General features: G+C 39.7%; 1 protein-coding gene and 1 long non-coding RNA gene across 2 annotated transcripts in view; one reads left to right on the plus strand and one right to left on the minus strand.

Moving 5' to 3' along the window:
- Positions 1 to 1,870: 1,870 nt before the first annotated feature.
- LOC145994638 (uncharacterized) overlaps positions 1,871 to 22,150 on the minus strand; it is a 252,339-nt gene continuing 232,059 nt past the window's right edge. Inside the window, exon 2 of the long non-coding RNA XR_014442389.1 lies at positions 1,871 to 2,117. This is a non-coding gene — a long non-coding RNA (uncharacterized LOC145994638). The remainder of the gene's footprint in view (positions 2,118 to 22,150) is intronic.
- Positions 5,558 to 22,150, plus strand: part of LOC145994633 (major facilitator superfamily domain-containing protein 12-like) — a 59,761-nt gene continuing 43,168 nt past the window's right edge. The window contains exon 1 of the mRNA XM_083130720.1: positions 5,558 to 5,803. The gene's annotated coding sequence lies outside the window, so the exon portion shown is untranslated. The remainder of the gene's footprint in view (positions 5,804 to 22,150) is intronic.

The following is a 22,150-nucleotide window of genomic DNA, read 5'->3' on the forward strand; positions in this document are numbered from 1 at the left end:
AAGTGTTCCCCTCCGATTTCCATGAAACTTGGTAGGTGTATAGAGGGGCCGGCCAAAAGGAAGAAATACGTGTTTTTTTGTTTTGGCTAAAAAATGAGTTTTAGGTGGCACCCCTCCCCTCAAAATAAAAATGTAAAGATGAGGAGAAATTGAAGTGGGGATCTGACAATGAAATCACATAAATATGGCATAGGAAGAAACAGGGGGCATAGGGGCCCTCTATACACCTGCCAAATTTCATGGAAATCGGAGGGGGACACAGGGGTCAGATTCCCACGGCAATTTGTCCTCATCTTGATATTTGAGGTGGGGTTTGTCCCCTAAAACAGTTTTTTTTAGCCAAAACAAAAAAAACACGTATTTCTTCCTTTGGGTCCCTTTATACACCTGCCAAGTTTCATGGATATCGGAGGGGAACACAGGGGTCAAATGCCCACTTCAAATTGTCCTCATTTTGACACTTGAAGGGGGTTTGACCCCTAAAACAGTTTTTTTTAGCCAAAACAAAAAAAAAAAGGTATTTCTTCCTTTGGGTCCCTTTATACACCTGCCAAGTTTCATGGAAATCGGAGGGGGACACAGGGGTCAGATCCTCACTTCAATTTCTCCTCATCTTGACATGAGGGGGGAGGAGGGTTGCCCCCTAGAACAGTTTTTTAGCTGAAACAAAAAAAACACGTATTTCTTCCTTTGGGTCCCTTTATACACCTGCCAAGTTTCATGGAAATCGGATAGGGGACACTTAGATAACCTCCCTTGTTAGTCTTACACTTTGTAATTATACTATAACACTGCATATATTATAATGTTTTATTTTAATTTTTAAAACTGTAACTGTAGAACAATTGTATAATTTTTGTATAACATTTCTTTCTTGTTAAATGTGTTAAAGGTTTCATCCTGGAATGGAATGTCTCACATTTACGTGTTTCCATTTCCAATACATTCGAATGAATACATATTCATTTCAATGGCATTTATAAAATCACCTCTGACATTTTATGTTAAATATATAAGATTATTTTTGTGCACGAGTGTGTTAGCCGATGCGTAGCAAAGTATTTTAGGTACAACACTTGAAAAAAATCTTGTAGGACTAACTAATGAAAAATTTATTTGTAATCGAAGATCATAATACCTTTTAAGGTGTGGTGATATTATAATGGGATTGAGATACGAAACTCTCGGATCCGGATCCAGATCCGTTTGGCCATCCCTAGTCCAAAGCTGTAAATATTGCCGACAGTAGAGCCTCAGTGTAGTGTCAGTTTAGGGTCATTTCGGCAGTACCGGGTATTGCAGCATCATTTTTTAAAGAAAGAAATAAATCTGCATAGATCGACTGAAAATGAAAGTTTTGAGCGACAATTTATTTGTGCCCGGTCCAAATTTCATGTATGCAGTCCAAGACTTTCACGGATTAAAAAGGACTTTTAAGTAAACTGTTTCGGAAACACACTCAAACACTAACTTCCACAAAGGGACAGCCATTAATGCCAAAAATTTTATGAATGTCGAGAAGAGAAAGCAAGAAGATGTTGCATATGTGGAAATTTTAGTGGAAGGTGCAAGCTCGGCCATGATTCCCAAACCAGGGTCTCTGGCATATAACGTGCCATTCATTGTTCTATCAACTGAGCTACCGAGTCACCCTTGGCTTCAATTGATTTTTTGCTGTCGCTGTAGAGCAATGGCCCAGTATGCCAGACCCCCTGGTTCGGGTCCTGGTGGAACCTGCATTTCCGCTAAAATTTCTGCATAGCACATCTCTTGTGTATGCCCAACCGTAAGATGTTGCTTTTTTAATAAACAAGCACAGAAAAAGGAGATAGAATAAAACTAAGGGACATTCCCACCAGTTGAGAATATATTTTTCTTCTGTGGTCAAAACGAGCTGCCGTTTCAAGGTGACGATGACATTCACCCACCAAGGGAGATTTCACACCGAAGCTACAAGCTATACATGTTGGTTGAGGATTTTACAAATCAAACACAGGCTTGTGCAGCCTGTCGTGCTGGTACGGTGTGAAAAGTTTCTGTTGATTGGGCCATTGAAAATGACCTGTGTGCCTTTGGTCTGAATTCTTCCTAAATCTTGAAGATTCCGACTTCACGTTCTGAAAAAAAAAAAAAAAAAAACAGCTTAAACAGTGGCAGATTTAGGAGACAGTTGCTCAATATTGTTGGCCCCACAATATGGCTTCTTAATGCTAAGGTTTGTCTACAAAGGGGAAGTAAACTTTTCTGCCCCCCCCTTCCCCTTTTTGGCACTGAATTGCCACCACTGGCCTTAAACCTTGTGAGTTTATATCTATAGCCCTGTAAAAAAAATGTTGTTTAGCAGCCCACACCCCCAGAAAAAAATTCTAGATATTTGCCCGATTGTAATTCCAGGTAAAAGTTCCCAATATTTAGTGATTTTCTGAGTTTCATAGGAGACAGATTAAGTATTGCAGAAATGATTCTTACAGTTAATTTGAACCTTGGTGAAATTAATTATCATGGTTTGGAGTTCTGAAAAGTGCAATTTATCAAATAAAAAAAAAGACATAAAAAGTACCTTACACAAGAATCCACGGTTCCCATCAAAAAGACATTCTACAGAATACTGCCAACAAGAGGCTCAAAGGGGTGTCATTCTTTTGACCAACACGATGATATGAAAGCATTTAAGAAAATTATTGTGATGCCAAGAGCCTTAAACCTGGCCCACCTAACCAAGAAAGAATTTAAGAGTTATTTGAATACTAAGAGCCCTAAACCTGACTTGCCTAACCTAACTATGAAACCCTTTCGCACTACACACATGTGACCAAGATGGCAGCTGCACTGCAAGAGAAGGATCATATAGGAGTATAGGGAAGTGAAAAAATATCTTCAAGCAAATATGAAGTAAGTAATTGCTAAAATTCCAAAGTATGTGTTAACAGCCATAAATAGAAATTGAACCATGAATACTTCCGTATAGTGGAAACACCTAGAAATCATTCCTTTCACACTTTTTTACATTGCTAACGAACAATTCAACATTGCGGAACATTTATTTAGGTGTAATAATGAATTTCTAATGAAAAAATGTCTATTTTTTAAATTTACGAGTACTCACTGATTTTCCTTTTTCCGGTTCTGCACCACACAATGTGGTGATAGCGTACTGGTTCATCATGTGTTGTGGCAGTATATTGTCCATTTGGAGTATGCATGCAGTGTTTCCAACCTTCTTCACCGAAAAATACCTAATTTCGTGGCCAGATTTGAAATTATGCTAATACCTTGTTAGCCTCACAAACCATCAATGTTAGCCCCACAAACCATTGACATTAGCTCCACAAACCATTGGCGTTAGCCCCACAAACAATTTCTGGTAAGGTTAGCATAGTTTCAATTTTCGAAAAAGAAAAAATCTTGCAACAGAAAGGCGTGTTTGGAAACATTGACAGGGGGTTACGTCATGAAACGCACAGACCATCCTTGACGTATAGAAGCAAATGGAAGCCATAAAATTTTGATATCCGCAAAACGTATTTCTTCAATTTTACAGGAGAAAGTACGGTAACACTTTCATATGGGTAAGACTGATTTCTTACTCTTTACAGGAGAAAGTACTTACGCAAATTATTTTCTGTAGCATTGTGGAAGTTCGTGAATGTAGTTTTGATCCATTTTGGTAAAAATTTACTATCCTTTGGACACCTCTAATTTTTTCGTTTCGTCAATTTTTGACATTCGTACTTACGTATCTGCTTCGTGGAACATTCCTGAAGGTGTATCAACGTTGTTTTGATGAAATTAATTGAAATTTTTCGCATTACCAGTACGTCTTTCTGATAGGCCTTTTCGCTTGCCTGAGACGAACCACGTGCCAATGGTTCGTGGGGCTAGCGCCAATGGTTCGCAACTATTTCCAATTTCTAGATCCTGATACTAACACGACACCAAATTTTAACTATGTTTCCTAACCTAACAGAACTAACCTATCCACGCGCCAACGGTTCGTGGGGCTAGCTATTCTCCGTCGGAGAATTAATTTTCAACAAACAACATGAATTTCAGCTATGAAACATTCCCACATCACACAAAACACCTTCCCGATGTTCGACAATGCTACAGGAACTTATTACGGTAAGTAGTTTCTTCTGTAAAAATAAATAAATGTGTCCGAAGGATAGTAAACAAGTACCGCCCCATTAACCATTCACGAGGACGAGGTTAGGTTAGGCCTGTTAGGCTAGGTTCTATTAGCACTCATTTCACCCCTAAATATGTGATTAATCATCGAAAAAAATCCTCAGTACGTTCAATTACGCATATGCGGACAACATCGGTTTTTCTCGATTTACTCCTCCAGGAAATTTTTCCTCGCTTTGTGATATACGTTGTTGGATTCCTTATAAAATAGGCTTTCCAACGATATATGACACGTATTCCTTAGCAAAAGGACGTAAACTAGTCTTACCAAATTGAAATTATTGTCGTGAAAAAAACGAACTCCCACCTACACGAATCCTTAGCAATGTAGAATACGTAAGTACCAATGTGAAAAACAAGAAAATAAAGGAATTTCAGACGTTTGGCGGATACTGAAATTTTAATATCCACATAAAACTACAACGTCTTTTTCAATTCCATTTCACCAGAGGTCTACAAAAAATAAATAAATAAATGAAACCACACCAGTCGCCTTGCTGGTTTGGATCGTGAAATATTTGATCGATTATGTATTTGTTACTTAACGTTAATTATCTTCCACTTTTGGCTACTCGCGACAACGAGAGATCAGACCTATGGATCAGACTGGTTTAAAGGTTCTGTTATATAAAAAAAAAAACTGGATGAAAAGGCATCACCAAAAATGATGGGAATAATAAATAACGATAACCTCTTTCCACTTCGTATTTTTCTCCCAGAGGAAGGATTCGTTGTTTAGTTGGTTTCTGTTGATGGTTAGAAAGTTCAAAAGTATTCAAATACTGTAATATGCTCCAAATTATTTAATATACCCCTAATTGGCTAGATATTAATATTTGCGCTAATGCGGGACGGAATTATTTTATTATAACACGCTTCGGCCCGGGAAAATTCGCAATTTACTCAAGGAATACTGACGGTTGGGGAAATTTTCGGGGCGAGAAATGTTCCAAATTTCCCGTAATCTCAAATCCGACACACCTTCCAGTGATTGTTTCTGCATTACTGGAAGAAGAAGTGGAAATTTCTAAGGAGTAAATCATCATTTGGAAAAAATGGAGACAGGGGTTGCAAAATAACGAAAAATCGATACCGGGATCGGAAAAAAATATCCCGTTCCAATCCCGACTTCAAGAAATTATTTCCTGACTTTTTGGGATGCCGAATATTCGAAAAATTAGAAACGATAGTGTTTGTAAGTTTGTTAATTCTCGAAGTTTTTGTTCACCATGTCTAAAATGTCTTAAAATAGCAGTTTTTAACTTTTTATTCTAGTAATTCAAATAACAAAAGAAAGACTATAGTGATCCCTATCGCTAACAGCTGGGGAAAAAATGAATAGCGTTTCCGCTACCAAGGGAGGAGGAAGGATGCGAGAATAGTGTCAACATAAATGTGATGATGTGGAGATGTTGAATTTTGCGTTTCAAAGTACTTGTTTGAACATGATTTATTGTTTATAAAGTGTGATATCGGAGGTTTTGTCAAATCTGCCAATCATTTTTGGTCCGTTTATATATTTTTTTTTATTCTAAGGACGAAAATAACCTACATGGACATGTAAACAAACGAACCTAGTTTCAGTTTAAGAATACTGTTATTTGGAGCTATCAATGTAAGTAATAATAGTACTATATTTTTTCTAAGCAGCACGAAAGTGAAATTTTCCGTTTTGGTACTATTATAGAATAAGGGAAACATCTATAAATGGTAAGAGTCTAGTTTAGGTCCTTTTCCTAAGGAATACGTGTCATATATCGTTGGAAAGGTTATTTTATAAGGAATTGAACAAAGTATAAATCCCAAGGCGAGCAAAAATTTCCTGTAGGAGAAAATCGAGAAAAACCGATGTTGTCCGGATATGCGTGATATGCGGATACGTACTGAGGACATTTTTCGATGAGGCTAGAGTCTAGTTTACGTCCTTCTTGTGCACTCCTTCTTGCCCATTTACTAAACCGTGCTAGCAGACAGCCGGCGCTCCGGCATCCGTAGGGTAAGTAAGTTTTTCTTTTTACACTTTCTGTCACTAACCATTCACGGGAACGAAGTATGCCTACGAGGTTAGGTTACGCCTGTTAGGTTAGGTTCCATTAGCACTCATTTCACCCCTAAATATGTGCTTCATCATCGAAGGCTAGAGTCTAGTTTACGTCCTTCTTGCGCACTCCTTCTTGCCCGTTTAAAAAACCGTGTTAGCAGACAGCCGGCGCTCCGGCATCTCGTAGGGTAAGTAAGTTTTTCTTTTTACACTTTGTCACTAACCATTCACGGGAACGAAGTATGCCTACGAGGTTAGGTTAGGTTCCATTAGCACTCATTTCACCCCTAAATATGTGCTTCATCATCGAAAAATGTCCTCAGTACGTTCAATCATGCATATCCGGACAACATCGGTTTTTCTCGATTTTCTCGTCCAGGGAATTTTTCCTCGCCTTGGGATTTAGTTTGTTGAATTCCTTATACAATAACTTTTCCAACGATATATGACATGTATTCCTTAGGAAAAGGACGTAAACTAGACTCTTATCAGGAAACAGCGTGTCGAACAGAGATTTTCACAGAAAACGACATGTTTTCGCATTAAAATGGATCAAAACTACATTCACGAACTTCCACAACGCTACAGAAAATGATTTCCGTAAGTACTTTCTCCTGTAAATTTGAAGAATTCCATTTCCCTTATACTATAATGTTACCTGGAGCAATTACAGAATACCGGGAGTATCTCCGATTACTTTCAAATTCGGCATACTCACTAATTTTGGCATCCTAATCACGAATCTGCAGTTAAAAATTGGCGGTCATGTCTAGAAAATGCGAAATAAGTAGAAATAAGTGGGGTCCGTGAACGAAGTAAACTTTATGAAGGAAACAACAATTTTTTGGGTAACGGTTCCGATTGTTTTATGATTTCTCCTAGCACAAAGACTAATTATCGTAGAATTTTGGAAATCATTGTCACACGAAATTTGAACTCGACAAAAGTTATTTATGTTTAAGAAAACAACTTTAAAATTACCTTACGCACTTCTCATGGACAAGATTGTCTCCGTCGACAAGCGACAGTAAATATTGTAGAAGCGTGAGAATGAATGTAGAAGTAAATCGGAACCTTAGTAGAATGCATTTAGGGACTCTATTTTAATGCTAAGGGAACCAAACCTAACTTGCCTAACCTAACTACGAAAGCCTATATTGAACAAAACCTTAAGTAATCGCTAAAACTCCGCAGTATGTGTTAACAGACTTACATCGAAATCGAACCATGTAAAAATTGAATTCGTAGCATGATGAAATCACAATAAAACAAAAGGAACTTGGGCCATTTTGTGCAATGATTAGCATTCAAAAACTATGTTTATGAATACCCTGAATTTTACATATACTTGCCTAACCTAACCTTACATGAATGTTTCGTGTGGCAAGTATGTTTTCCAAATTTACTGAAGACGCCATATTGTCACATGTAAAGCAAAGCTCCATGGAACGGATAGCAAACTTCACTTGTTCACATCATCCAACATGGTGACCATTAGTACCGTATCAATCATAGCGGTAATGTATGCATGGTATTTCGCATTTTCTAGACGTAACCACCAATTTTAACTGCAGATTCGTGATTTTGAGGTCAAAATTAGCGAGTATACCAAATTTGAAAGCAATTGGGGATACTCCCGGTATTCTGTAATTATACCCCCGCATTGCTTTGTGAACAAAATTTTAAATAAGCTTGCCTAACCTTACCGGAAATGGTTTGTGGGGCTATCCATGAATGGTTCGTGGCAACATATATAGACGTAAGTGTACAATTTTTTCACGTGACCCCCACATTTTAACAACAGATTCGTGATTAGATGGCCAAATTTAGTTAGTATACCAAAAATTAACAAAATTGGAGACATTCTCTATATTGTGCAATCATACCTATTTCTTTATTATTGTCCATCAACTAAGCTGTTTTACTGTACATTTTCCCCATTCTCTCATTCGTTGTTTAGAGTAAACATTAAACAAACTGCACCAAATTAATTAATCACTGGATGTTGACAACTTTGAGAGACCCTATCACCTTGATAAAAAGGGCAAACTTCTTTTTGGTAAATCTCCCATCTGGGGTTGACTTCCATTTGCTGGATGAGTTTTCTTAACTTTTCCAAGGTATAAGGCAGGATTAGCAAAGCGTTTCATAGTTAGAAAATTAGCGTCAAGTTGAAGTAGTGTTTAACGTTTTTGGAATGTTAATATTGATTGTTATAGGAAGGAGTAATTGTTTTGAAAGGCAAGAATTTACAATACCAGACCCTTCTGTAATTTCTATGCTACTGCTTCTACGCACGAAATAATTAGTCGCGATGATTTATCTGAGGTTAACATGTTGGGGTGAGGTGTAGAAATTGTTCATTAACGTGTAGAAGTGGTAAAATAAGCTTTTCTATTCTCGCAACGATTCACCGTATACAAGTATGGAAACCATATTTGTTGATATGAGCAATTGACGTTCACAATTAGTTATGCTGTCTACAGCGTTCCCACACTTTTGATTTCATACTTGGGGAGTATGGATCATGTAAGAATGTCGAAAGAGAACAGTAAAAAAAGTTGTTAATGTTGTACAGATTGAACCTTACCTTAGAATTCTCTCGCCTAGCCGGTAAGCTCTACAACCCCACACTGAAATGTATCGAGGATGACAAAGAAGACAAGAGTGAAAGTGACAATCAGGATATAGAAGAGCATGTTGAATGTAAACTGATTTGATTACAGGTAAGTTTGGCAACAATGCATCGATCGTAAAATTGCAGGATACAAAAATGGCATCTTTGATGAAAAACGTTTGCCGTTAAAGTGCTACAAAAATAAGATTTTTTTATCGGTTCGTTATCACAATTAGCGCAAAACCATTCACGGATAGCCCCACTGACCACTCTCGGTAAGGTTAGGTTAGGGCAAACATAGTTAAAATTATAGGTCGTAAAACCATGAATGGGTAGCCCCACGAATCATTCACGTTAAGGTTAGGTTAGGCAAGCATAGTTAAAATTTGGGGTCGTAGTAATGTCAAGAATATATATTTCGTTCCTTAAGTATTCAAAACTCAAAATCTTGCGATAAATATTGAGCAATCATGCATTGTCGGTTGCAATCACAGACCCCCTTATTTTGCAATTTCTACGCTTGACCCTCAAATTTTAACTTCAAATTCATGATTAGGTGGCCTCAATTAGTGAGTATGCGAAATATTACAAAAGTCAGGGAGGGTGTCCGGTATTGTAAATTTGCTTTTTTTGAAACCTCATACTGAAATCTAGGATGCAGAAACAGGCCTGTAGCTAAAACTTATCTCCTGGGTGGCTCACAGGTTATCAGGGGCTTTGTAAACCAAGTCCATTTTTCAAGAGTTTAACAGTATTTAATGAAGGTAAATTATGTGTGTTGGGGGTCATTAAGTTAATGTAAAATACAGTGGCGTGCGGTTCTAAATCAGGCAGGGGAATAGGTGACCTTCACTTGTCCCCTCCCCTCCCATACCTGTCATAATATAATACAGTAGACCAAGTAAAATTCAACCCTTGTTGAAATTAACCAAGTAAACATTCGATTCATATGTCACAAATTGTCAGAAGTGACATACATGAAGCACGTAAAAATTATGACAATACCAATGTTAAAGCAAATAGGCCTATGATATAATGTAAAGAAAACATTTAAAAAAATTGTTGATGCGCAACAAAGAAAAAATCAATAAAAACAATTTATGAGGGATCAGAGAAAAAAGAGGTTTTCATCTCTCTATTTGTAGATTAAATTGACTTTTTTTTTTGGTAGAGTTGCCAATCTTGTAATTCAAACATCCTCAAAGCAATAATGGCAATCAGATGACCGAGTTTTTTCATGACGTCCGCTAGATTTGTAGAAATTGTGTCAAAACCCGAACTGTTCCAAACTCCCTTCTTGGGAACAAACAAGGACAACAATAATTTGCCACTGGAAGAGTATCCAGTTAATCATTTTACAGAGTTGTAGTAACTTGATGTCCAAGTTCAATTCTCTCCTTTCCCCCTTTCCAAAGTTAGGCTCCAAGTTACGCTTATGCTTATGCTAATTTGAAGGTAACGTAGTCGACGGTAATGGCGGCACGAGCTATCGTACAACGGAGATGCATGATTGACGAAAAATACCTTATTTACAGGCAAAATACGTTGCACGATTCTAATAAACAATTTCCCCGGCTTCAGAAAGTCCCCAAGAATGCAATTCCGTAAGTACTTTCTCGTCTTTTCTCCTGTAAATTTTAAGAAATCCGTCTCCGGCTTATACTACTGTTACCAATTTGAATTGTTGCAGGCTTTTTTAAACTGCTCAACAGTTCTAGTTTCAAAACACTGTTAAATATTTTAAAGCATAAAATGCTGTTACAAATTTGTCAAGAAAAAAGACTGTGGTGTAGACAAATGCCTCTGTGAGAAGTTTTCTGTGCAAAGTGTTGTGGCACAAAGGATATTATTGACAAGAAAAATGCCGAGAATAGCTTCGCACAAGCCTTTCTGAATGTAATAAAAATGCTACATTTTAAGTGTAGTTAATGATATACTCAGGGGAGGAGCCAGGGCCAAGTTGGCTTAGCCCCTGCCACTGCCAAAGTAATATGCTTCTAGTCAGTGCTTGAAGTGGATAATCCTCACTGGGAGAGTGCTTGGTTGAGTTCATGAATAGGTTGGGACAGTGGTGGCGAGTAGGGGGGCCAGTTTTCCCCCCACTTTTCACCACTTTTGTTCCCTCACTGTGCTAAACCTTATCTACAAAGGGAAATAAACTGTCTTTGCACCCCCACCCCAGTTTTGAAGGCAGTGCAGTATGGGGGGGATGCCTTATGAAAATGTTCTTAACTGGGGATAGCATTCCTCTACATTCCCTCCACTTTGAACACTGCGTCTAGTACTAAAGTCACTATTGCATGTAAAAGAAAAAAGCTTAGGCTGTAAAATGGCACCCAGCATGCAAACGGACCCACAGCAAATTATGCATGCACCAAAGTCTCAATAATGTGGTTGCCAGGTACATTATGTAAAGGGACTTGGGAAAGTCACCGGTTACACATGAGGATAAAAATTAAACCTGTAAGACCCTCGAATGAGTAACGAATGATGGTGATGTGTGGGATATGAGATGGAAATTTGGCGTAAAGAGAAAGGCCAATAAACCCCCACCATGGCCAAGAGGACCTACGTGGGGATGGGGTGTTAATGGGTGTGTTGTAGACAGGCGCGGAGCGTCCATGTAAGCCGTGTAAGCCGGGCTTACACTTTATTAATTCTAGTAAAATGTATGTAATTATATAGCAAAATTCGTAAAAACTTCAAAGTTCATCTCGGCCTGATACCAGTCTTCGAGATCCTGTTTGTTAGATTGCAACACTTCACACCAGATGGCACATGAGAACTCCCGCCTTTTGCTTGGGGAAAGTTGTAAGCCGTCTGAATGTTGCCTTACAAATTTCTGACCGCGAAGGAGCAGTGCCTACCGTCGCCCACCGTATCTGGAAGGAGAAGAACAGGGAATATAGGGAGAAGAGCGCGTCGAAACCCTAGGTGTGTAAACCTACGGGCAGAGGCTTACAGCAGCGTTGCAAACCTCATGTTTAGAAAAAGTGTTGTTCATGGACGTCCGCAGTATTTCTTTCCACCAGGGAGGATTAAGCAAAGTATTTTTTCAGGGGTTGGGGTAAACTAGGTATATTTCCCTTCTCAAAATATACTAATTCAATTTGAAGTTAACATTTTTCTGCAACGCCCTTACAATAATTAACAATTTGATGTGACTGAAATGAAATTATATGTGTGAAAATGGTTGACATTCATTTTTCAGGAAGTGCCTCCTCCCCTTGCCCCTTCTGGACATCCATGGTGTCGTTTAAACTCCGAAATTATGCTACATACTACTAAATTGTTCTGGGATTTTCATATTATAAATATTAATTTATAACAAAAACAAATATAAATTTGAATGGTTCAACCAACGACATGGGTTCCATGTTATGTGAAAAGTTTGAGAAAATTCAACCACAACGAAAAGCGGCCCTGTTGTTTTATTTATATCTCCAACTTACAAACGACTTTTTAAACTTGTGCGAGATTTAGCACCATTATGCTTGGGTTGGCTTCACTGAATACGCGGCAGCGAGACACAGGGCCTGCAAGAGGAGGGGCTCCAGCGTTGTCGGGTATGAATGGTTGACTGCAAAGGAAATTTGAGCCGGTGGTGCTTCAAGGAGGTTTTTTTTTTTCCAGGAACAGGGAATTCTGAAGCAAAAAACTAACAGGAAGGGGAAAAAGGAGAAACCTAGAAATGAGCGGGATACGTAAAAACTAGATACACATTGATGTGCTAAATTCTTGTTGTTTCTGTTTTTCGCTTGTAGGAGAGCATAAACATTAGACATATTAAGACTCTGTTTTCCGTTTATGTATGAACTCAGCTGGTAATAATTGAGCTAAAAAGTGAAATAAATAAGTAAATAAATAAATAAATAAATGTTAATGAAAACTTAAGATTGAACCAATTTTACAAATTTCATGTCAAATGTGAACCAAATATTATTAATTACATAGTCCGTGATTCAAACACTTTTCGAACAACGTACGAAAAACCTGTTTCTGATCTTTTAGGTGCTAGATTTGCTTTTACACTATCCTAAGAAAACACTTACATGTCCTTTGATAGAAATTTCTGGATATATCCCTACAATTTGTGAGCATTTCTTTTATATTTTATATTGTATTTTTTTTTTTTTAGTAAATATAGGAAATTTTAAGGCAAGAGAGGGAATTTATTTATATCCGAAAGGGATATTCCCCTCACAGTCCGAAAGATCACTGCTTTGAGCAGTGACCGATTTTGGATCTGGTTTCTTTTTGTTTTCCCCTTCTTGCTGTGTGTTTGTTAAAGTCTCGAGATATTGCTTTTGCGAATTCCATCTATTGAAAAGCGGACTGTCGTCCCTGTGCTGTGGTGTAATACAGTAGTGAAGTGCATTATGGAATAAAATGAGTGTGATTGTGCGGTGGGGTGGAGAACTTGTTGAAGACGCCGTTGTCCAGCAAGGATTTTGCTGCCAAGAAGAAACTTGTGGATATAGGTAGGCCCACCCCTTCCTTCTCTAGCAGACATAGTAACAGAAACGAAAAATAAAGTGCGCCGATTTTGCGATTAATGATACGGAGCTGATACTTGGTTATGCGGTTGTAAAAAGTATTCAGCACTTTTCTGTTTCCTTCTGTTTTCGTTTGTTTATTATTATTATTATTATTATTAATTTTATCTAACTTTGCATATTTTTTATCGTTACGTTACTCATTGTGATAGGAATAACACTGACTTAATTATCAGATATCCAGAATTTTTAATTTGGTGAAAAATTCCAGGGAAGTATTCTGAAAAATTGGGGGGGGGGGGCGGGGGTCGATGTGTGTGGATAAATCACTAACCATGTCAGCCTAAAAATAAGCACAACGGGAAATAGCCTTCGTCATGCTAGGCTTACACTGTTGGAAAGGTCACGCTCCGCCACTGGTTGTAGATAAATGCCATTTGTGCAGTTGCATGTTTCAAGTGTTTCACATGCATGCACCAAGAAATAGCCGGATTGAAGCATCAAATGATAGTTAAAAATATAGTGTCATCCATACTCCTACAAGAGTAATACGCCACCAAGCGTTCAAGCTTTTCGTACTACGTAGTTTTACAAGCTTCCAGTTCTTTCGTGAATTCCCACCAGGGAAAGTAATTTGGGGATCCCACTTCTTTTCTTCCATCCTAAAATACCAAGTTTACAGGATACATATTTGCATTAGGTGTTCAAAACATATTTCCTACCCAAACTGTTTCCTGATATATATTTCCACAACGACATGTGTAGCTGTGTTGTTGATTTTTTGTGATTAAAGCAGTTCTTTTCAATTAATTAGCACTACTTATTTTGACCTGTTTGGTTTCATATCAGAATAAAATCATCTCATAAAAAAATATGTCAGCTCATTTCCTCCCCCTCCAGTGTCACACAAAAAATGTAATACAATTATCATAATTTCCCAGTTATTGTTTTGTAATTCCAGTAAAAGAGGAGACAAAGCCACAATGACATTGTAATAATTGTTTGCAATAAGAATATTATTGCATATTGAGTAGTGTCAAGACTGTCAACTTGCCTTCTTTTGTTGTTTTTTTTCATTTATGTTTTCTGCCTGTACATTCGTTATGCATTGCTGCTTTTGGCACATATCAACTCGATTCTGCAGACATGTGGAATTGTCAAAAGGAGAGAGAGAAAGGGAGGAGGTAAATAATTTGTCAGCCTCAAAGATTGGGATCCTGATCCCGGAATTGGAGTCCCGAAATCCAAGGATTATTCAATCTGCTCAGGATTGCATTTCATAACTCCCACCGAGGGAACATGGCATTAGATGCCCAAGCTAGAGGTTTATCCAGCATTTTCTATTTGGGAGATGTAATTTCTTATTTAGAGGGATGTAAGCAGTACTCGAAATGAAGGGTGAAGTGGGGGAATGGTCAGTGGCGTGCCCAGAATTTTCGAAAGGGAAGTCTTACGTATATATATATATTTTTTTGGAATACTTGGCCCAAGGTGGAGGGTTATCACCACTCCCCCCTTTGGGCACACCACAGGGGATGTTATCCCTCACAGAACATTTTCCACTTCAAGTTCTGGGTGTAAGGGTAAATTTAGTGCCAAAATAACTACAACTTAGACCTTATAGCCCAGGCAGCAATCAGTCGGCGACTGTCTCGACACCAAATATGCAACTTGGAATCCCGGCCTCGACAACGGCATTCTTTTGTGAGCGTTCCTTCATAACTTTCACACATTCATTACATACTGATCCTGCTCTTCTGTAATGGCGCAGCCGCAGTGGCTATGTAATCAAGGAGGTTCGGGTTCGATCTCCATTGAAGGTACACTGGCTCAGGGGCGATTCCTCCATGTAGGAAGTGAGTAACTTCCTACAGTTCATTTTTACTTTTTTCCAGTTCTCTACTTTTTAGTTTAATGCGTGTTATAACATTATGAGCGCAATGTACGTACAATTTCCTACGTTAGCTACTGTCAAGAGTTGACTTCTCTCGGTCACTCCAGTTTCAGTAATAGTCCCAAGACGATGGACATAGGCTTTTCTGCTGCTCGCTGAGGAATCTCGGTGGTCATCCTACAGACAGATAGAGGGGGGGGGGGGTGTAAGGGACAGTGCAAGGAAGTGGGGAAAGGTTACGAAGATCATCGAGGAACCAGCAAGACTTTCCTCAATCAGCGATGCCAACCCCAACAAAATGTTAATAAACCAAGCACAATTTGATCTTTGTTGGCACTTAGCACCGTTTCTAGCATAATCTGCAAACGCCAATCCCTGGGAGAGAAATCGAATTCAAAGGAATATGTTTTCAGGAAATAAAAATAAAATTATGTCCACATGTTATTTCTACTTCACCAGCGGACATGTTTTAAACGAAAGGAGTATGCCGATCCAGCGGAAAACTTTTATACAACCATGTCACAATCCATCCTCTATCTTTTCTTCATCCTGCCCGATTTAGTTTGTCAGAAGATATTATGGTAGGAAACCGGTAGAAAGTTGAGGGGGGGGGGGGGATTTACACTGTTACATAACTGTTAAAAATGAGTAACGCAAGTTCAAAACACTAGAAAAGCAGATGCAGAATTACAATTATCCGAAAAAAATGAATAATTAATAATAAATCCTACCACAATTTAGAAGCATTTAGCATAATTTCGAAGTTTAAGCAACACATTTTATTATCGTCAATTCACACGACAGGGAAGGGGAAGAAAATATAAATTCTTGAAAAATCTGAAATATCGGCAATGTTATAGGTTCACATTTAAATATTTCGTAGTTCAAAGTGAAAATGCAATGGGTAGTACAGTGGGATCCATGAGTAATGAGTATTACCGTGCAAATTGTCCATCACCATGTTCGTGCAGTTTGTTTGACCCAATAGGACCTCCCCCATGGCGCAGTGGTAGCGTCATTGCCTTGTAATCAAGGGGTCCCGGGTTCGATACCCGGTGGAGGCACAAGTGGTTCGGATCCCACTTTAAACTGTAGGTCCAGTCCCGATTAGCCTTACTGTGCATAAAGTGGACTTAAAACAACAACTCAAACTGTTTGACCCAATAAGAGCTTCCAGAATTAAAAGGATACGCGAAACAAGCTGTTGACAACTTCTGCACCAGCACACATAGAAATCCATCGCTTGAAAACACACAGGATGTAAGAGAAAAATTAATGAAAATAGTCATATACAATTTGCACGGTAATACTCGTGGATCCCACTGTACAAGCAAGACGTGTGAATGTAATTGAAACCATTTTTCAAACCTCCCTCGGTTTACCATAACTTCTTCCTACACTCCGAAAAAGCCACAAGTCGCCACTGCACTGGCTCAGATCCTACTTGTCCCAATTAGCCTTTCTGAGCATAAAGTATACTTAAAACAAACTTTGTCGTCATTTCTCCCAATCTCACGTCAATCTATGGCGTGAATGAATACACAATAGGTGGGTGCGCCAGCACTTGGCGCAATTTCGTATGATGCGACAGAAACCATGGAAGAGGGAAGGTTGGTTGTGGTTCATAATTCCGCCTTTGATGCAGATTTTCTAAAAATAAAAATGAAAATGAGAACGTCGATTCCCAAGCATCTGATATAAAAAGGACTATCACCTAAAAACAAAATAGAACCCCTCCCCATAACAAGGGCACCAACTTCATATAAATATCGGGGGGGGGGGGACAAGATTGACAACAATAATTTTTTTAATGTTATATTCTTGAGGAATTTGGGGGTGGCAGAAAGTGCCTTGCTCCCCTAAAGTTGGCACTTATTCCCTGCCTGAGAAGTAAATTTCTGGTCCCAACACGGAGTCGTGAAGAGACACCCAAATCTGTTATTCTAACTGATTTCTATTAAGGGATAGGAGCCGACATCCGTGACGGAAAGGTTAGCACAACATGTGCGTATACTGAGTTCAAAACTAGGGCTATCTCATCATATTATAGTATTCGAATGGACAAATATTTGCGGGGTAAGGCCTTTTTTGATCATCTTGGAAAGTGACGTTCTTGGCCCAGAGGGGAATTTCTCTGTCATAAAAGCAACGCTTTTCACCCTTTCCTCTAATACACCGTGTTCCAAAATGAATATCGGGGTTTTAATTAAGTGTATATTCTATTACATATACATTACAGAAATTAAACATACCTTAAAAGGAAGGGTAACTCAAACAGTTTTTTGTCACAAGTTACAAGTGTTCAATGTGGGATCCCCTTGTGACACGGCACACATCTAGCCTGTAGTCAATTTCTTCCCACACTGAAGCTAGCATGTCTGTTGTAACAGACTCCACAGCTGCATCAATCCCGCGTTGCAATTCAGGGAGGTCGGCAGGTAGCGGTGGCACTTATACACTATCCTTTACATACCCCCGCAAAAAGAAATCGCAGGGGGTGAGGTCGGGAGATCTTGGGGGCCATTGCAGAAGAGCCACGGCATCCTCACAATGACGACAGATCCATCGTTGGGGAAAAACAACATTCAACCAATTCCGTACTTCACGATGAAAGTGTGGGGGCAGATGCCAGATGATGTTTCTTTTTTGCTAACGATCCAGTTGAGGGTAGAACCATTGCTGGAGCATGTCCAAATACGCAGGACCAGTGATAGTGTTTTCCACAAAGAAGAAAGGTCCATACACTTGTTCTTTGGATAGAGCACAAAAGACATTCACTTTTAGCGAATCCCTCATGTGCTGCACTGTTTGGTGTGGATTTTCATATTCACTCGTCCACTAAGATGAAATGAGGCTTCTTCACTAAAGATCACACTTGTAAGAAAATCATCTTCCATGTCCAGTACATTTTCGCAGAAGTTGGCACGGGTCACATTATCTTCAGGCTTTAGGGCCTGCAACAGATGTAGACGGTACGGCCTCATGTGCAATCTCTTTCGAAACACCCTCCAAACAGTGGTGGACGGCATTGACAGTTCTCGACTCGCCCGCTTTACAGATTTCCTGGGACTCCGACCGAAACTTGCTCTGACCTGTTTCACTTGCTCATCTGGTAGACGTGGTCTTCCGGAGCTCTTCCCTTTGCACAGGCATCCCGTATTCTTAAATTGGTCGTACCATCTTCGGATGTTGTTATCCGATGGGGGATCACATCCATATTCCCGCCGAAAAGTACGTTGCGCTCCAATTGCTGAGTTACACCTTGCGAATTCCAAGAGACAAAGGCTTTACGCTCAGGAGTCATCTCCATCTTTACTTCTAGCGCCGTGCTGCGGCGGAATTACGAAACATCACCTGCGAAGTAGAAACAAAAACTGTTTGAGTTACCTTTCCTTTTAAGGTATGTTTCATTTCTGTAATGTATATGTAATAGAAGATACACTTCATTGAAACCCCGATATTCATTTTGGAACAGCCTGTAGTTTCGCTCCAAAATTCCCCATTGCTGGGCTGATGCCACGCTGGTAACAATGAGTTCGCAACACTAACGGCATCACAGAAGAGAAACTGCCAAGCTCAACTCGCGCAGTCCCCTGCGGATTTCAAAGAAAGCGGGCAATATTGCCAACTCGTAAGAAATGTGTGTAACAACTTGTAAGAAATAAGTGTGCCAACTCCTGAAAGGCCTTCATCTTCTTATTGAAATGAACAATTTTATGCACATTTTTCGACCGATTTTTGCTTCTCTTTTGAGCCTGGGTAGAGGCCAGCATAGTCTGCCTTTTACCTACCCACTGCCCGCTTGCACGCGATAACAGGTTTACCTGCTCGCCTGCCTACGGCAACGAGTCGACTTGCGTCTTTACCCGGGTTCTTGGTCTTCAAGGCGCTCTGCGCTTACAAGGTACCTGGGCATTCAACAAGACCCGGGCGCCTGCAAAACCTGCTGGAAGGAAACAGCCCTCCGGCAGCGTGTCGCTCCAGGTGTTTCATCACCACGCGGACGGCTGCAGCCAGTGTTGCCTACTTACGTAGCTACTAAATCCTACGAAGTCCTAGGAGGAGCTTCTTCTCAAAGGAGAATTTATATACTTAGCGATTTCAGTTCAGCGTAAGCAGTTTTTATTTTATTGCCAGGAAATGCACGCAATATTACAGTTTCATTTATCTAAATGAATGATCGAGCAAACAAAAATCTCCTCACTGAAAACTAATTGTTTTTCATTGCATGGTGCCTTAACCAGGCACGCAGTGGCGCAACCAGAGGAGGCAGGGTGCATTGCTCACAACCTTGGACGGAAATTGTCTAGCGGAGGGGTCGGGGTGGAAGTCAAACATTAAAGTACAAGTCTCATCAAGTTCAATGCCGTAGCAAAGGGGTAGCGGGAGTCGGCCCTGAGCGCCGAACGATCTAAGTGAGAAAAGTTTTAAAACAGAGAATGCTATGGCGGCCCGTGATATTATTTGCTATTAATGTTGGTTTGTTACGAGTTGGATGAATTAATTATGTAATACGTCGCTCCATGTGAAAAGAAAATATTGTAGATGGACATTTTACATGCCATATGTATGTACATTCGGAATGCATTTATCATGCACTTTCTTTCTTTCAAAAATAGTTTGTGTGCTTGTTTTCCATTATTAGCTAATGTGAAATTGACGTGTTGAAAAAAAATATTTCTAATCCTCTGTTTCAACACAAATGCGTGAGAACCGACTTCTACCCCCTTTTTGCGTGATTTATGAGGATAATAATGCCTTTCATGCTACTTTATTACTATTATTGTGATTGTTGTTGTTACGTTTATCCAAGTACTTGCTCCCCCCCCAAACGAGGGTAACGCAATGCTCCTGGCTGGCTACGGCCGTGGTGTTCGCAGTAGAACAGTGTGTTGTTCGACTCGCGACCTCAGCGTCGAACGTGACATGTTTCAGTCCTGCCCTATATCACTATATATACGTATATTGGTTATTTACGACATATACTTATGGATCCTGTGCCACGGAAAACCTATTTCAATGTGTGTGTGTGTGGGGGGGGGGGGGTAGCAACATTCGTAAATCTAATTTCATTGGTGATGTGGCTTACGAAGCTTTGAGTTCCCTTTTTAAAGTAGTGAAAATCTATTGCAGTTGGCAACACTGCATAACGGTGTGGGCCCGGTGCAGTTTCTACTCGAATCAACTACGTCATGCAGAGGGAGGAGCCTGCAGTTGATGGAAAGAACGAACTGAGACCTACTAGGTATCGTAAGACTGCGGGTACCCGGCGGGTCTACAATGCCTGCCAGGAACGATCTGGGCAGGTGGGCATACAAGCTGCTCAAGCGAGGATGTTGCGCAGGTTGCATGGCATTTCAGGAGCGATGTCTCGCGAACGGGTCTGCTCCAGGTCTTGTGCAGGCCTCTGAGCCTGGGTTTCGCAGGTAGCCTAGATAGCCTGGAATATACGCCTCTGGCGCCACGGGTTCCCGGGTTTGAATCCCGGTCTATGGATGGGTGTTCTTTTAGAGTGTCCTTTCATCCATTTCACCATATCATCACTCACACTCATCTTCGTGATTAACCAAAAGTGGCAGAAAAGCGAAGTAAAGTAAACCAAATCAATCAAGTAAATAGCAAATAGAAAATAGTGGTCAGTTTTTGTCCTGCAAAATATCACAAGGGAACAAGGCTGATCGTCGCAGCAGAGATTTATCCAGAATTTTCCAAGGTGTAAAAGTAAGGGTAAACGCAGAGCTAAAACGACCAAAATTTGGGCCATTGTGACAAATTTTAGGGGAAGTTTAGGAAATGTGTGTATGTGTGGATAAATCACTGCATCATCGATTTATCAATCCAGTCCTTTATCAGCGGAATAAAACATTTCCCAGCAAAGAAGGAGACTCACATAAAGAAATGAATGCATGTTGGCGAGATATGTTTTCATTCTCCCACGCCATCATTTCCGGACGGTTGTTGACGTACATCACATCAGCATTTTCCGGTGACCTTGACAAGCGTTCGAGAGAAGGTTAAGCTTACTTTACATGTGGACCCAACGACCTGCTTGGACTAACATTGCACACAATGACCCTAAAGCAGTGGTTCTCAACCTTCGTGAGCCCGCGGCCCTGTAAATTGTTTTTTCAAGAGTCTGTGTCCCGATCCCAACAATTTTACTCGTAAATAGCTTACTTATTTTTAAAATTTTATGCCTTTATTAATATGCCCCTTGAAATTTAATATTAATATATAAATTAAATTATGGCATGACCATAGACAGTATTAGTTCGATTGGATCTAACGGAATCTTATAGTTTCTTCTGGCCAACATGGGCGTCCGGAAGGGGGGCAAGGGTGGGCCATATAATTTCATTTCAGCCACAACAATATGTATTAATTATTGTATGAACATGATAAATTCAAATTTAATCAAGGTTTTTTGAGGGAACAATACTATGATTGGGGAAAATGTGCCTTGTTTTACCCCCTGGAAAAACAATACATTCCTTGCCCCTCCCTGGAAAAAATCCTGCGGACGTCCATGCTGGCCAATATTATTAAATTAATTTGATAAGTGCTGATTTTCATTGGCATGTTCCATTTCGGATACCGAGAAACTCCAGTTCATCAGAATATTTCTAGTTCAACATATTTGTTAATGGAAATTGCTGCACAAACTAAACTGACCATGGTGCCGTCCGTCAGCATTCGAAATATGGAGGCGGGATGAACGAGCCTCCCCCCCCCCACCCCGTTAGATCGTTTGATCCCTCAATGGAAGCACATAGTGGTTCGGACCCTATTTTAAACTGTAGGTCCAGTCCCGATTAGCCTTACTGTGCATAAATTGGACTTAAAACACCAAAATCAATCAATCTTTTGATCGCTCAACGCCACTGTTATGTCGGGAGACACATCTTTCCAGCTCC

This window comes from Lepisma saccharinum, chromosome 11, assembly GCF_977018435.1.
Source record: "Lepisma saccharinum chromosome 11, izLepSacc3.1, whole genome shotgun sequence".
Lineage (NCBI taxonomy): Eukaryota > Metazoa > Arthropoda > Insecta > Zygentoma > Lepismatidae > Lepisma > Lepisma saccharinum.